Here is a 17,384-nt window from a genome sequence, read left to right on the forward strand (position 1 = left end):
TCTCATAAATATCCGGACTGCTAGCAGTATCATGCACGATTACATCGAGGTCATACAACCTGATCTAGAGTGGTGTGTACACTGCCGAGGGTCGACTGGCGTGAACCAAAGATGCATCTCGTTATTATATCGAGGCGTTCGACCCGTTCAATAAGAAAGGAAGAAACCTATCGAGTTATGATTCATGTGCTTACAACACGAGTACAGGAGCATAACTTAAACATGACTTTTACTGTTTATTAAATATGTCCCTAAATAACTCAAGGTGATAAAGCTCGGCCTAATATATTTCCAAATCAATTTCAATTCATAATTTACTTAATTAAGCTAGCAAAAAATGAGTTCAAGTAATTCAAATATTACATGATAATGTCCTAAGTCTACCCGGAATAAACATGCTTTTAGCTACGTAAGGACTCTCATCATCTCGTGCGCACATAGCACCCACAACTAGTAGCACATAACAAATTTTAATACCTACGGGGTGGTTTCCCCCATACAAAGTTAGACAGGAGACTTACCTCGCTCTAAAGTTCCATAACTAGCTCCAACACCTCTCTAACTCCTCAATTCAAATCCAAACAATTCAAAACTATTCAAACAACCTGCAAACTAATAAGAATATACTCCAACACTCACAATTAATTAATTTATAAAAAATTCAACTTCGCTCAAAAAGTCAACAAAGTCAACCCTCGAGCCCACTTGCCCGGATTCCAAAAAGTCTTGGATATAATCCTTACCCATAATACCACGAACTTAAATATATAATTTAATCCTAATTCCATGTCCAATTTTGTGGTCAAAATCCAAAAATACCAAATTCTAGGTTTTCTACCAAAAACCCACAATTTCCGTAACTTTTCATGTTTTACATCCACATATAATCCATGTATTTAACTCACAATATGTAGGAAAATCTTACCTTAAGATTGATGATGAAAATGGCTCCTCCAAAATGCCTAAAAAGCGCTCAATCAAGAGAGATATGAGTTGAAAATGAGAAAATATCGACCTTGCAAGCTTATAATCTGCCTAGACGCCCTTCTACACGAACTTGGCAAGTCCTTCGCATTCACAGCACAACCATCTTCCGCCCTCAAATCCTTCTTCGCCGTCACGAAGACAGGTTCGCGAACGTAATTCCTTACCAAGCCTGACCATTGCGAACGGGGCACCATCCTTGCGAACACGTAGGCCAAGACTCCCAGGCCTAGTTTCTCTTACGCGAACGCGACTAGTCCATCGTGAACACGGAGCACAACTGTCCAAACCTTTGGAAATGCGACTGCCTTATCACAAACGGGTTGAACCAAAAGGCCTCCAGTCAAAATCCTTTTTCGCGAACACGTCTCTCCCTCCGTGTTCGCGAAGAACAAAACCAATACCGGCAAACCAACAACAACAAATCATTCAAACTTCATCTGAAACCACCCCAAAACACACCCGGGGCCCCGTCCAGTCACACCAATCAGTCCCAAGACATGACACGAACCTTCTCAAGGCCTCAAATCACACCAAACAACATCCAACTATCAAAAACCTTCTTTTAACTTTTAAACTTCAAACTTTGCCGAACGTGTCCAAATTACACTTTAACATCCCAAAATGATGCCATAATTTACGTGCAAGTCACAAGTCATGATACAAACCTGTTCTAAGGCTCGGACCCCCAAACAGACATCAATAACACCAAAGTCCACTTCAAACCAAACTTAGGAAATTCAAAAATCTTTAAAATGCCAACTTTCCACAATAAGCGCCAAAGTGCTCTTGGACTACCAATACTCAACCGAACCTATTGAAACCTTCAAATCCCAATTCTGAGGTCATTTACTCAAAAGGGAAACCTTCGTTAACTCTTCCAACTTAAAGCTTCTGAATTGAGAATTTTCCATCCGAATCAACTCCGAACTTCCCAAAAAAAAATTCCGACTATGCGTACAAGTCATAAAACATGAAGTGAAGCTACTCGAGGCATCAAACCGTCGGACGACACACTAGAGCTCAAAATGACCAGCCGGGTCATTATATTCTCTCCCACTTAAATACGCGTTCGTCCTCGAACATGCCAAGAACCGTACCGGAGTTTCCGAAAACCATTGTTTATCAACTCATGCACCTACCCTTGCCACCACAACCCAGGTGAACACACTAGCTTGAGCCCGACTGAAGATCCTTCTTGTTACCTTAGCCCACAAGCCTTAGAGCCAAATTCTAACATCTAGAATTATCTACGAGACCTGATTCTAACATACGAACACTATATTAATCTCCACAGGCTGAACCAAAACATGATAATGCACTCATGCTAATATCACAAAATGCACCGTATAACTTACATGCCCAATATAAAATCCTCCGACCCTCGTGATACTATAACAATGAAAGTGTCACATAGAAGCTCATAACCACCTGCCCAATCAATAAATCATTGAGTCTCTCTGCTTGACAAGAACCATTACCTCATTCAAAACTGAATAGAGATATTATCTCTTTGATATACCTTACATAAATCCGATCACAATGATTTTAGGTCCAATAACCTCGTCTCACCCAGTACAAGTTGCTCGGGCAATAAGCTACCTCAAACCCAATTTAAAATCTCATATGAAACTATCAAAGCCAACAAGCTACATGTTACACCCCGTGTTTTTTTACGTGAGAGTACAACGTAAGTCAATTGATGTAAGCTCATAAGTGTGATCATCCTTGAAGGTACGCAAAGTAAGTTAATCATGTTTCAATGGAAGGTTAAAATTTTTTAAGATCTTGGATAACAAGTACTAAGAGGGTTCAAAGTCTTAAAAGTTAAACAAATAGAAGAAAATAAGTTTCATCGAATGTCGACAAGTTGGGAATGTTATAACACGTACTTCTGGGGTGATACTAGGGTTCTTAACATGATAAAGAGTTTATGTTATGAGTTTTTTTAGTTGTATGATAGTCGTGTGGCACGATTTGAAGTCAAGAGAGTTGTGGAACAAAAGATGGCAAAGGTCATCACAAGTTACATTCATAATGTGCTGAATATTAGGTCAAATGTAGCAGAGCATTTCTCCTAATATACCTGGAATTACAAGATGATACACATATCAAATTGAATATCTACGAGTCTAGTTTCTAAAACATTAAATGTTTCATCGATAAAATATCAGAGTAGAGAGATATTTGTATTTTTGCAAGACTGCGCAAGCAGCTCCCAATGAGACCCACTTAGGCGGTGGTCGACCTACTTCACTTTAAAAATGATTTGGACGACCTTTATTTCTCATTTTTCGATCCAAACTCGTCCCTACACTCCTCCTAACCCTCTTAAACAGATACCATAAGGTTTTGAGGTGATTCCAAACTGATATTGCATATTTCAACATCAAAAGTTAGTTTTGGTGAAGAATAACAACTCTTTGAGGTTGTGTAGTCATTGAGGAAGATTGTGGGTTGTGTTAGGCTGAAAATTCAAGTTGTTACTACTAGCTAAGTTGTTGGTATATGGTATTGTAGTATACCCTTTTTACATGGGATGTGCTGCCCAAATTTGCATAAACGAGCTACTAGTTTAAGTTGTGGACTTAGCCTTCACTCGGCACTGATTTTGAATCTCCTTAAGCTATGGTATATTGAGTTGAGGTGTTTGAAGAATTGCTTGGAAGGTATTAAGGACTCAACGGAGTTAAGGTATGTTAATGCTATCCCTTCTATCCTTTTGGCATGATCCATATAATACAAAAATGAGCAAATATGGAACTTTCACAAACGACTCTATTTTTAGAAGTACTAGGGGTGCCTATGTTCTTGATTCCCCGTGTGTCCTATTATTATATTGTCTGTTAATGGGTCTCAGAAAATATGTAAGTTGACAAAGTTTATTTCATGATATTAAGCAAAGGCATATTGATATTATGACATCATGAGAGATCTTATTGACTTACTTCTTATGCATTGCATTCATTTATACATGTACATTGACCCGTGACTAGATGATGTTATATACACGTATATTATATGTATATGGGGTATGCGGAAAGGTTATGAAGTTATTTATGGACCACCACCTGATCAGCTGGTATACGTTGATGATTTCGCCCACAGAGACCAAGATGATATGATGAGATGCCCTTAGAGGCTTGATGACGTTATCTACACATATACCTATGCATGATATGACATTTATGCACATATGCATGACATTATAAATTTTTCATGATTCACAGAGTTATTCAGACTTACAGGTTGAGTTCTTTACTCCATCTTTCTTTCATGTCTTTTACATACTGATTTCATGCCTTACATGCTTGGTACTTTATTTGTACTGATATTCCTTTTAGTTGAGGACGTTGTATTTCATAGCTGAAGATCTCGATAGAGATATTGATAGTCCTCCTAGTAGGCTAACTGCTCGACGGAAGGTGTTGGCGCTCTCCATTTGCTCCGGAGTTGCCTATCTGGTCAGTATGCTTTGGACATATAATGATTGGTATGGTGGGGCCCTGTCCTGACCTTTATAATGTTGATGTACTCTTAGAGGCTTATAGACAGATATAATATATATGGATACTTGTATGGCCTTTTAGGCATACGCTTTGAGTGTACAAATGATCATATCAGCCTTATAGGACGATATGTCACATGTATAACTTTATATATCATGTTGTGTCATCTTATGTCGAGTATTTCCTCATGTTTTATTTTGGTTATCTCGTGACGTCCCTTTTGGCCCATATACCCATGATGGTATGATAAGAAAAATATGTTATGTTGGTACTCGGTTGAGTAAGGCACCAGGTGCCAGTCATAACCCTCCAATTTGGGTCGTGACACTACAACTCGAATATGACTCATAAGGAAGAACGAATTCTGGCAAAGAACTACCCAGCCCGTGTAACAGATAAAATGGCCAAACAGATGCTATGAACCTATCTCAAAGATGAGAAACAAGGCACACAAAATAAGTATAAGGAACTATACTCAACATCTCACTATTACAACGTGCAACCCGATACACATATGATACTGTTACGGCGTGTAACCCAATCCAAACATGTACCATTGCATCGTGCAATCCGATCCAAACATGATGCATGTGGCGACATTCCACCCTTTCCACACATGGCAATAACAAGGAAATGCCCATCAAACCAAAATGCTCATACCCACAAAATGCCCGAATGTCGATCACAAGCATGTCAAGTGCATAAATACAACCCTGGGGAGACGGATAGCACCATGTGCAACAAGAACCCAATAACGACTAAGGTGCAATAAATGACCTGCATCTCAAGAGCCATCTTGCTCATATAACACCGCTAGCTACATGGGATCACAATGCATGTGCGAATAATCAAGTTGTCTCACAACCCACGTGGCACAGTAGAGTATTACATAAAATAGATGACAACAAGAATAACATCTAATGCCCGCAGACTCCTCTATAAGCAATGTTATGCTCAATGAACACACACGGCCTGACATAGAGCACACGTCTATATTAGACCCACCGACGGACCTCAAGTCAATTTATATCATCCCATACTGGCCAATAACCTTTCAAGGATCCATAATGGCCCTATTCATGACACACACGAGCAGCCGTCCAATTCGGAAGAAACTTCTGCAGTCCACAACCAAAGGAATAAAGTGTCTTTCAGGCATGATCTCTCACATTAGCAGCAATACCGGAATCTCCATACTTGGTTTAAACCTATAACAATCAAGTGACTAATATGTCACACTTTTACAATCTTCTCGTGGGATACACTCCCCCAATCATTTGTACCAGGTAGCAAATTTTGCACGTATATACCACGAACCGTACTAATTTTGTAATGAAAATCAAGAATCCGCAAATTAATACACATTGCCTCTTACACAGGACACCATTCTCAAGCGAAACTAAGATGGCATCAACATACTCTAAACATCTGAAATGTTCCCCCGCTCCTCCGAGCTCGGGACATTCTTTTCAATACCGAACGTAACCTTGATCCTCAACTTCCAATTTCCATACCGCTCACTAAACCTATAATGTCGCTATGCGAGAGTACAATAATTCACCATAACCCCTAAACGGCTAGTAGAAGAAATACTTCATTGACTAGAAACCTTTCACTTAACTCATTTCAGAAGATGAATCGCAACACACAACCAACTTCTCAAAAATGCGAAAGACACATAACTCAAGTCATGGTCTAAACCACCATAACTATTCCAGGATCCATTTACACATAACAAGTCCATCAGAATCAAATACCTCTCAAATCAATAAAATTACGATGGCAATCAAGCCCACACGTACATCCACAAACCACATGTATAACTTAACGCACCAAAAGAACGTGTCATTTCCATAACCATGCTGATTCAAACCATTACGAACTGACATGACTTCTTCCAATTTACTCTTGACTTGCCTTTGAAATAGTAGTTCTATTCAAAAACCTAACGGACCTCAAACAACACTCATCCTAAGTGACCCCAAATCACGAGACCACACTGCCTCAATACCTATCAGCCATCTCATACCCTCCTCATGCACTCAATAGCATCTCCAACTGGTACACCCATTTTAAAAGATCTTCTATGAATCCGAAGGTGTTTCCTTCCATCTCTCTAACATCGCATCGCAAAACCCCAGTGCTAATATAGAAACACTTCAAGTCTCTTTCATAATCCACTACAAAAACTCAATCCTTAACCACACAATAGACCTAAAATCCTTAGACACAGCAGTTTAATTCTTAAACCCACTAGAACCATTATTGAGAGTCACCCAATCCGACCTGGTCATGCATATAAGCAAACTCTAACGCTCTATTAGCATATGGACACTCCCAAAGAAGCAACTGAATAAATTTTTTTCCTTGTACATCACATCCAAAAGAAGCATATACTCTGAGTCATCCCAAAACCTGCACATGAATCGATAGGGTGAAATGTAGCACACATTCCTCAACTCCTTTGCCTGAATTACCCCCGATATTTCCTTTTCTTAGTCATAATTAATCCACCAATGCACCGATAACCATAAACCGCGCATGCATACAACCACGTGACCCAATCGTAGAAGGCGGGCTCCCCCACTTAACCTTAAGGTACAATCACATTAATCTAGAACCCACAATGATTCCTCCTTCTCAATTACGATTATCTTGCACCGCTAACCCGCCAAATTTCTCAAAATCTCTTGTTAAACTTTTCATGGGCATTTCGAATTATCAGCTACAATCGCGCATTCGACCTCCTACTAGGTAGTAAGTAGAACCCTTCATAGAAACTTCATTAAAATCACACAACCGCTAATCTGCTCATAGGGGATCGCCCACCTGTGTAATTCCATGTTGGCATATTTTAGTGACATTGCCCTAGTTACAACTACCATAAAATCAGTAAACCTTCCTGGTTCATGCTTGTCCACCAACTGTAAGAGTATGTTCAATCCCCATTAGCATCAATTAAAGGCCCAACTACATGTTCCAAAACTCGAAGTCATGTTGCATCCCAAAAAGATAATCAAGCTTTCACACCCCTCTTCATTCCAAGTAAACTCCTTTCCATCATATTTAAACTCCCTCAGTACAGTAGCCACCATCCTAAATGAAATTCATAGACTTAGTCATTGTCCACCGTGATCCCCCTTTAAACTTTCTCAAGCATGTGGCTATCCTACCACAAAATCCATATGCTACTCTGTCACTCCCATTTCGATTAAACCATATTCTTAAGCAACTACTTGGCCTCTAATGTTCATACTTGACCTGATAGCAATTCAACCACCGCGAGACACCTCGCACCATATCATTCCTCCTCCTTCGCTACCAAAATGTTGCCTTGAATCATAATCCATCTTTGTATCACCCGATGGAAAAATTGCCACCAACTTTAAGCCTCCATAAAGATCATCCCCCTCGAGCCATCAACCTTAGAAGCAATGATTCGACACTGAAGTCTCCCTACACCGCCATCTTTGATAACAACTACTTAGGCACTATTCTACAACACCCTACCGCAAAGGCAAATAAAAAATGACCATAACACCGATGAGCCTTAATGTGCTTCAACAAGGACGATGACAACATAATATAATGAGAATTCCACCACGCTAAACAATATCAAGTCTTGTTAATCCGTCAACCAAGGCCTAAACATCCATTGTCCAATTGCATTTCCTGTACCGGAATTAAATATCGAACCTCTAAACCATAAACCGAGTAATCCTCTTTTTGAATCATTCATTGCAGCGACACATAAATAAGCACCATACCATTCACACCAATACTTCGCGATAAAACGCACGAACCTCATAATATACAATGCACAGCCTCGAAACCGTAGGTAACACTAGCACTGGGTGGAAACGGTAAAGTGCCCTTGGTCGCACCCCCTTTTTCTCGCGAAATTGGGTTTATGACATTTGGGAGGACAACTCATTCCTTTTGGGAATTGGGTTTGACTTGAAGAGTCGCCACCTAATGATTAAGGTGCATTAGGACACCAAGAGGGGTTGATTGAGTAACCAGAGATTGGTGAGGGCTTGAAATTATCTCAAGGGGAAGGTGTTAGGAACCCCTCAGGATCCACTAGTGTGGTTCTCGGTCATACTATTATTGTGAATTTAGGTGCAAATAATATGTAGGCAAATGAAACTTCAAATAAGAGGGGATTTTCACGTAATGATTTACAAATAAAACAAAGTTGGAAAGAACTAAAAGAAAGCTGATTTTTCTTAAAAGAAATAGTTTGAAATCTTTAGAAGAAACAAAGAAACAAAGGGAAAGGGGGGTCCTAGGTTTATTAATAATATGGATCACCCCACACAATGCCCGGTAATTGTAAGCACGTGATTTTTGCCCTATATGAGAATTACTCCCAAAAAATTCAAAAATAAAATGATTTTTGTTTAGTGTGCAATTTTGTGATATTTTGTGATATTTTGAATAATTATTTGTATTTGTCTGTGCATGTTTATTTGTTAAATTAATAAAAAAAATACAAAAATATGTCGCATTTGCATGTAGGATTTAATTCTATAATTGTTACTAATTAAATTTGTTTACAAAAAAACGAAAAATACAAAAAAATAGGCATCATTTGCATTTTTAGCATTTAATGTCCAAATATACAATTTTATGCTTAATTATTACTTAATTGTGCGTTAATTGTTATTGGGAGTTAATTTGCGCTTTTATAACTTAATTTAATTCTTAATAATAGTTTAAGTATTTTTATAATTTAGTTTTAGAAAAAATAAAAGAAGAAAAGAGAGCAAAAATATAAAGAAAGTCGGAATTGGGCCTCTTCTTCGATTTCAAGCCACAGGCCCAAAAAATGGCCCAATCTTCCCTACGACCCAGTCTATTTCGAACTGGGTCGACCCAGTCCATAACCCAAAAGACCCAAATCCCCTTTGTCTTTCATTTTTTACAAAACAAAAAACAAAACAAAAACAAAAAAAGAAGAAGAAGAAAACCCTAAAATTATACTAACCCGTCCGCCCCCCTCCCTATCTTCTTCTTCCCCAAAGCTCCAAACTTTCCAACCATGGCTGCCCAACATCGACCACCCTCCAGTCCGCCTACCCAAGCCATGAACACCCAAGCTCCTCCGGTCACGTCGAGCTCCCATGGTTACAACGTTGCGCCTTCTTCTTCCTCGTCAAAGCTCCAAACGTTGCTGTTTTTTTTTCTTCTTCCTTCACCTCACGCTGCTGCTTGATGTCCAGCAGCTCTCCATCTCGTGAAGTTTCACAACCCACCATGGACGTTGCTAGTGATGCTTCATCAAGCTTCTATTATCGCCAAACACCCCATCATCGAGCAAACAAACCCCATCGCTGCCCACGCCGCTGCTATCGCGGCTTCTTCTTCTACTCCGCTGCTGCATCTTCCATCTCCTCAACCAGCTGCTTCCATCTGCCATAGCTGCTGCCGTGATGTTGTTGCTGCTCGTCGCAGCAGCTCCCTACTGCTTCATGCCTCTCCATCATCTTCGTCTTCGTCGTTGTTTTTGAATCGGTTAGTTGGTTTATGTTTCAAATTTTGTCCATATTTTGTTTGGTATTTTTCGGATCCAAAATAAAGAAGTAATTTAATTCTTGTTTGATTTGTTCGTCATTGAAATAATTTTCTAGTGTGTTCATGTAGTTTGTTAAATTAATTTTCAGATTTCAAAATAGAAGTTTAATTAGTTGTTTTCATGTTTATTTCATGTTTGTATTATTGTTTAAGTAAGTATTTGTTAGTTTGATATTTGTTAGATTCAAATTGAAATTTAATTAACTGTTTCTTCAATTTGTTTCATGTGTTTATGTATTGTTAGAAATTGTTAATATTGTTAAGTTCAAGTTTAAGTTCATAATTGTTTCTTCATCGATCTTGTTATTTGTTTAAAGAATTTAGTTGTGTTAGAGAAATATGTTGGTTTAATCGTTTAAATCCATCATGTTTGTTGTTTAAAATAGATTTAATTCATGTTCATACTTTGTTTGATTGTTCTTGAATCCGAAATTTGTATAGCTTGATTTCTTGTTTACCATTTGTGATTATTTCTTGAATTTGTCTCATAAAGTTTAATATAGGAATTGTTGGTTGTAATGTTGTTATAATTGATTTTAAGTTCAATATGATTGAAGTTAGAAATCTAAATATACTTGTTTGTTGTAGTTGTTGAATCCGAAAATGGAATTGTTTGTTGCTAAAATATTGTTCAATAAAATTTTAGTTGTTCTTTGTTGTTCAATTTGTGTTCATGTGATTTGTTGTTGAAATGTTGTTAAAATCATGTTCATGTGATATTGTTGTTATGATGTTCATCCGTGTTCATATTGTTGTTTGAACATTGTTAGAAATTGATCATATTGTCTATATTTTGGTTAAGTTTGATTAATTGATGTGTTAAAGCTGATGGGTAGTTTGGTAAATTTGTAGTACGTTCAGGGGTAGTTTGGTAATTTCAGTAAGGTCGTGAGGGGTAGTTTAGGAATTGTACATTTTGAAATTGTTTATTAGAAGCATGGGGGACAAAATGAAATGGGGTGGGTTGTGATATAGTTGTTTAATATAAAGGGGGGACAAGATTTAATTTAAAGGGGGAATCTTGCATTATTTTAAATGAAGCATGGGGGACAAAATATAATGGGTGGTGTGATATGTTTATTTAATGTAATGGGGATGAGTGAAAAGATAATGGGTTGGGTAGAGAAAAGTATGGATTTTAATTAATTGAAAGGTTTATGGGATGGGTTATAAGAAGAAGTCTTGAACACAAGACAATACAGAGAGAACAGAAAAGATACGAGAAAAAATACACACACAGATAGAGAAAAAAACGGACAGAGAATAGAAGAGAGAAAAATTCCGAAAAATATTTAAGCTTTCAAAATAAAAATAAAAGCTAAAAAATCTACTGCTTTCTTTCTTTGTTTGAAATTAGTATTAATGGTTGTTGTTTCATTTAAAGCTTAAAGCTTTTGTTTTTGGGATTACTACTCCACCGATCTGTACTGGGTTGTTACTGTTGCTGGGCAGTTGTTGATGTTGTACTGTTATTATTGCCGCTGATTCTTATCTTCATTTTCTTGCTTCCAATATCAGGTACATATCTGTAAATTCATGTCATGAAAAGCTTCAACATGACATATTAATGAAGTTCGGGAATTATAATTCTGTTTTCCATTCGTTCAAGTTCATTAGTTTAAAATTTGGTTTTGTTTCAGTTGATTAATATAGTAGTATGTTTGTCGTGATGAATATAAGATAATTGTTACCTCTTAAAGTTCGTTTAAGTATTGTAATAATATCACCTATTTCGGAATTTTCATTAAGTGAAGTCATGATTGAATTATCAAGGTAGGGAACATGACATAAAATGGGCCATTAATTACATCCCGTAATATTGTTAGCTAAATGTAAAGTAGAATGGAAGTATCAAGAAATTACATTATTAGTATATCTTGTAAAAAATCTGATTTTGGTTTAGATTGATATAAGTTGTATGTTCATATATGGCATGATGATGAGTATATATATAATCATATATGGAAGGTGATTTGATATAGCTCGTTACGATGTTAGAGTGTTATGAATGTTTTAGACGGACAATTGTGTTGCATGTAAGGCAATTTTATTCAATCGATTTGTATAATAATTCCCTTTCTTATCAACTTGATGCCTATCTACCATCATAAACAAATTAATCAAACGATTATAACTTTGGATTAAAAACAATTAATGTAGAAGGTGATTAGGTTTATAGATTATAACATTTTTTTAGCATTCGCTTCAAATAGAACAATGAAAATTCTTCAAAAATATCACTTCCTTACATCCATTCTTTCCCAATTTTTATACGTAATTTGCATGTTGTCTATTTGGGTAGGCAAATATTGTATTCACTAAATGGTAGTATTAATCACACATTTATTTTTACTCCACAAATTCGAATGGTTTGAGGAATATAATTCATACGCAAAAAACATAAATTGCGACCAACGTCCAATAAATTGTAAATTCTTTTTAAGGAATTTAGAGACTAAAAAAATATTTATTTCTCATGATGTTCACATAAAAATACGTGGATATAATAAACAATTTGTAAACAAATTTATACTACCATCAAGAATATTTTTGTGATTAGGGATACGTTCGCGTAACCTAATTATATTTCTAAAGGCAATTCGGATTATGCGTTCGCGCAACTTCGATCGAATATTTAATAAAAGGGATTTCTCGGAGAATATCATTATTAATTTCATAAAAACCCGAGATGTGAGGTTCACTACTTAATTATACCAAAAGGGCGAATGTTCTTGATTTTATTTAAAGCATAATTTCGAAAATAATTATTTTAATAAAAATATTATCTATATTATTGTGTACACGTGCGCGTGACACAACTCCGCATGTTTTAAAAAATATAATTTATAACACGAATATACGTACGCGTGATTCGATTCAAAGAAGGGACTTTAAATCTAAATAGAAGCGGTAACAATAAAATCATGCAATAAAAAATGTATTTAGCAAATCAAAATAATCAAGCCGAATATAACAGTTGAGCGACCGTGCTAGAACCATGGAACTCGGGAATGCCTAACACCTTCTCCCGGGTTAACAGAATTCCTTATCCGGATTTCTGGTGCGCAGACTGTTAAATAGACAGAGTCATATTCTCCTCGATTCAGGGATTAAAACCGGTGACTTGGGACGCCTTAAAATTCCCAGGTGGCGACTCTGAAACAAACAAAAAAATCCCGTTTCGACTGTCCTTTAATTGGAGAAAACTCCCTACGCCCCTCGCGGGGGCGGAAAAAGGAGGTGTGACAGCTCTGGCGACTCTGCTGAGGATAATCTATTTCATAACCACTGGTTCAGGGTTCAAGAATTCGAGCTTAAAATAATTGTTATAGTTGGCTTTATTTATTATCTGATTTTTTTTACATGATATATGCCCAATGTGCTAAATGACACTTTTACCGTTTTAATATTAATTGAATTATGAATATATACAACTGCTACGAAACCCCCTTCTTTCTGAGTCTTCTAAATTTATGGTGCACACATGCGCGTGGCCCACCTTTCTGTTAAAGTCATACCAAATAAGACGAAGTTGGGACAAGTAACTAGGTCGGATAGACTTTCGTGCTCCCGGTATGTTGCCCCCGCTTCGGCTCAAACTGTCCGTTTGGGTAAGCCAGGGCTAGATCAATATCCCTCAGGTTTTTTTCACTTAGAATAACTCAGCTTCATGCCGGATCCCTAGTAGGAGCGATTGTTTGCATCACGTGCATTTGACTTTGGAGACTCAACACAGGGGTTGGGTCTGTCTAGGACAGGTGTACCAAAAAAATGACCATCCTGATGCATCTTACTTGCTGCTACTTGCGCATTTATTTGATCCGGATTTGTGTGTTGACTGACTTTTGAATATCATGAATAATATTTTAAAATTGAAAAAAAAATAGCGGTTAGGGAATTGACTGTTTATTTTTGAAAAAAAAATCCAATGCCCAAATAACTGTCAAAACTCTGCCGAAATTTTGAGAAAATGAAAAAAAAAATGTTTTATTAGTTTGTTTTATAAAAAGCAAAGGAAAAATAGAAAATGAAAATAAAAAAAGAGTCTTATTTTTAAAATGGTTTTTTTATTTTATTTGCTTATGAAAATGCAAAAAACAAAAAATAAAAAAAAATAAAAAAAAAGGTCTTTCATTATTTGTCGCAAATATATATATATATAAATCCGAAAAGTTTTTTTTATTTCCAAAAGATATATATATCTTTATTTGTTGCAAAGAGTATTTGTCTTGCCAAGAAAATTCAAAATAAAATTCCAAAAAAATATGTCTTACAAAAAATAATATAAATATCTTTATTTTCCATTGATGATAAAACAAAAATAATAAAAATGTTTTCTTTTAAAAAAAATCCGAAAATATTTTGATTCCTCTTTCAAAATTGAAAAGAAAATTCAAAATTCAAAAAATATTTTTTAGAAGCATTTCTTTTATCAAAAGTAAAATTCCAAAAATATTTTTTTTCTTTAGAATAAAAAAAAAGACAAATGGAAATTCGAAAAAAAAACTTCCTTTTACTTTTGAAATTCTCAAAGTTCAAATCAAGAGAAAAGGAATTTTTACGAGTTTTTCTTTCAAAAAGAAATCAATCAAAAAAATATATATACTTCTTTTGAGCAGTTCTTTCACAGTTCCAATAAAAAAAAAATTAGTTCATTTACTTATTAATGGCCCGAACTACGCGGGTTTGATTCTCACCGGATGTGAGATACGTAGGCAACCCTCATCGGGTCCAACCCCCATTTTTGCTAAAATAGCCAAAAACCAATAAATAAATAAAAAACATGTCAAAATTTTAATTTTTTTCATAAATAAGTCGGGCAGTGTCCAGCCTCCACTTTTTGCTAAAACAAAATAGCCAAAAAAATATGTCAAATTTTAGTTTTGTCATAAAGAAGTCGGGTGATGCTGTTTTATCAAGACATAGCCGAATGTTCCCGAAAGGGACGCTGGAAGGCTGACTTTGCATAAACAGCCAACTTTGGGTCATTTTTTAAAATTTGGTTCAGTTGACCCACACAGCCTTAAAAAATCTTCGTCCCCGAGGCGCTGAAGGGTCGTGTTGCACCACCTGGTTTTTATTGTAATTTGAAAAAAAAAACAAAGAGTCAACGGTCCGGTGAATTTTTTTTTAGTAAAAAATAAGCCGAGCTAGCTTCGACAGTGTCTTAAACCGTTCTTGCCGAAATAGCCTTAGAGTATCTTTCAGTTGTCGAAAGGCTATTTTCATAAAAGAATGGACAAGTTTTTAAAGTGTCATAAAATAATCTTCTCCGGCCTCAAAATTTGGAAGGGGCCACATTTGCAAAAATAGCCGTTTGATTGAATTTGTCAAACGGGGAAAGGAAGCTGGCCGTTTGTTTTTGAGTTTGTAAATCTTTTGATTAAAATATGTGGGTTGTTTGATTTTCGAGTTTGTAGGTCATCTTCAAACCATTGAAACCCAGTTTATTTTAATATGAAAATTGAAAAAAATGATTAGTATTGTTCATCTTTTATTGGTCCGAACTACGCAAGGTCTGATTCATGCGGGGTCATGATACGTAGGCAATCTCCATAAGATTCGACCACAACAAAAAAATGAAAAAAATGAAAAAGAAAAAATGAAAAAAAAAATGAAAAAAAATCGAAAAAAAATGAAAGAAAATGAAAAAAAAGATGTTGTTAATAATGGGGACCAACTGAGTCCATTCTAACCTGTTTTGTGTTGAATCGCAAAGAAAGAAGGTGGTTGGTTTGTGGTAAGCCGGAAATACAAGACCCAGAAGCACACTTTGCGGGGATCAGGCATGATAACAGAAGCACTCGAATCCTATTGGGACTTGTTGACTAAGGTTGATGATATCGAAGTTGGAAATGGGCTGGACAATACTGATGCAAAGCTCAGTGGCTAAAGATGTCAATTTCGATAAAGTGGGAGGACGCTCCGTTCCTTGGTTAGCAAAAGAGAAGCTTGTGGTGGCTTATTTTGTTGTCATTTCTGTTGTCCGGATTATTCTTAGGGTTGTAATCCGAATATTGTCTTGTGTCAAACCTTCTTATCTTTCCAGTTTGTCATATCAGTTTGTTTAAGTTTTGTCGAGGTTGTGTTAGGATTTTATTCTGGTTGTTTTGTTTGTTTTATTATTCAAACCATTTCACCGGTAGTCTAATACAAAAGCCGGTCTTTTATTGTTTCCAGTCATCTTTTGTTTTTCTTTTGTTCAATGCCGATTCTAGCGACATGACATGCGCACACAGTTTGGGCCTAGTCTTAAAAGTTAATTATAAAACTCCGGAAAGGTGATTAGACCATTTAAAGGAAATAAGAACGGTGTGAGATTATTTGAAGCCCGAGTCAGGTGGAATTAGGGCAAGTAAAACACAAAGAAAACCGTTAAATGCAAGATTCACCGAATTGGCATGAGGGTCGTTCATGAGAGTGAGAGTGTCGCCCAGCAGTGCTTTAGAAAGGACAAATGAAAAGTAAGTGTTTAACATAATTGTCAAGGCCAGCACCGTCGGAAGAGACTATAAATCTATGTTCAATTGTGTTGTTTGCATTTGGCATGTTTTGAAGACTGGAATGACGAAGGCATTTTGTTCTGCTACCTAAACACTTTATCCTTCGTTACCCCTTTTGAGCCTTATTTTATTTTCTTTCATACCCCTCGTTCGGAATCAATAGCAACGACTAGGAAATACGAGCCTGGAAGGTAAAGAAAAAATCAAAAAAAAAATAATAATAAAAAAAACGAAAAATGAGAGAAAAATGATAACAAAAAACAAAAGAAAGTCAGAAGAAAACAGAGGAATTGGGAACTACGTTTGACCTGATTCCTCAAAGAGGATACGTAGGCGCTTCACGGCTCGGTCATAGGGTGCATAGTGTGCATAATGTGCATGGTATGCATGGTGTAATAAATAAAAAAAATTAATAAATAATCCCCAAGCAAGAAACTGGGGCAAGGGTTGCGCTTGTTATAAACAAATATGATTTCGAAGGTTGTAATTTTGAACCCCAAATTGATTTGTTTTTTAGCCTTTAATACCCTTTCTTTCTAAGCCTATCCAAAAAACCCACATTACGGTCCAAAGAAAGACCTTCTGATCAGTCTGCAAAAGATGCCAAGTCAGACAAATGAGAGTCTTATCGGTGAACATAACACTCTGTTCCACAACAGAAAGGACTCTAATCTCCAGCAGAGAGAGTCATACCGGCAACACTCCAAATCCCCAGCTAGAAAGTGATATAAATGAGAGAGTCTTATCGGTGAAAATCTTCACGGACACCATAAGGCGATGAAAGATGAGAGAAAAACCAAAATGAGAGAGA

This window comes from Nicotiana tabacum, chromosome 1, assembly GCF_000715075.1.
Source record: "Nicotiana tabacum cultivar K326 chromosome 1, ASM71507v2, whole genome shotgun sequence".
Classification (NCBI taxonomy): Eukaryota; Viridiplantae; Streptophyta; class Magnoliopsida; order Solanales; family Solanaceae; genus Nicotiana; species Nicotiana tabacum.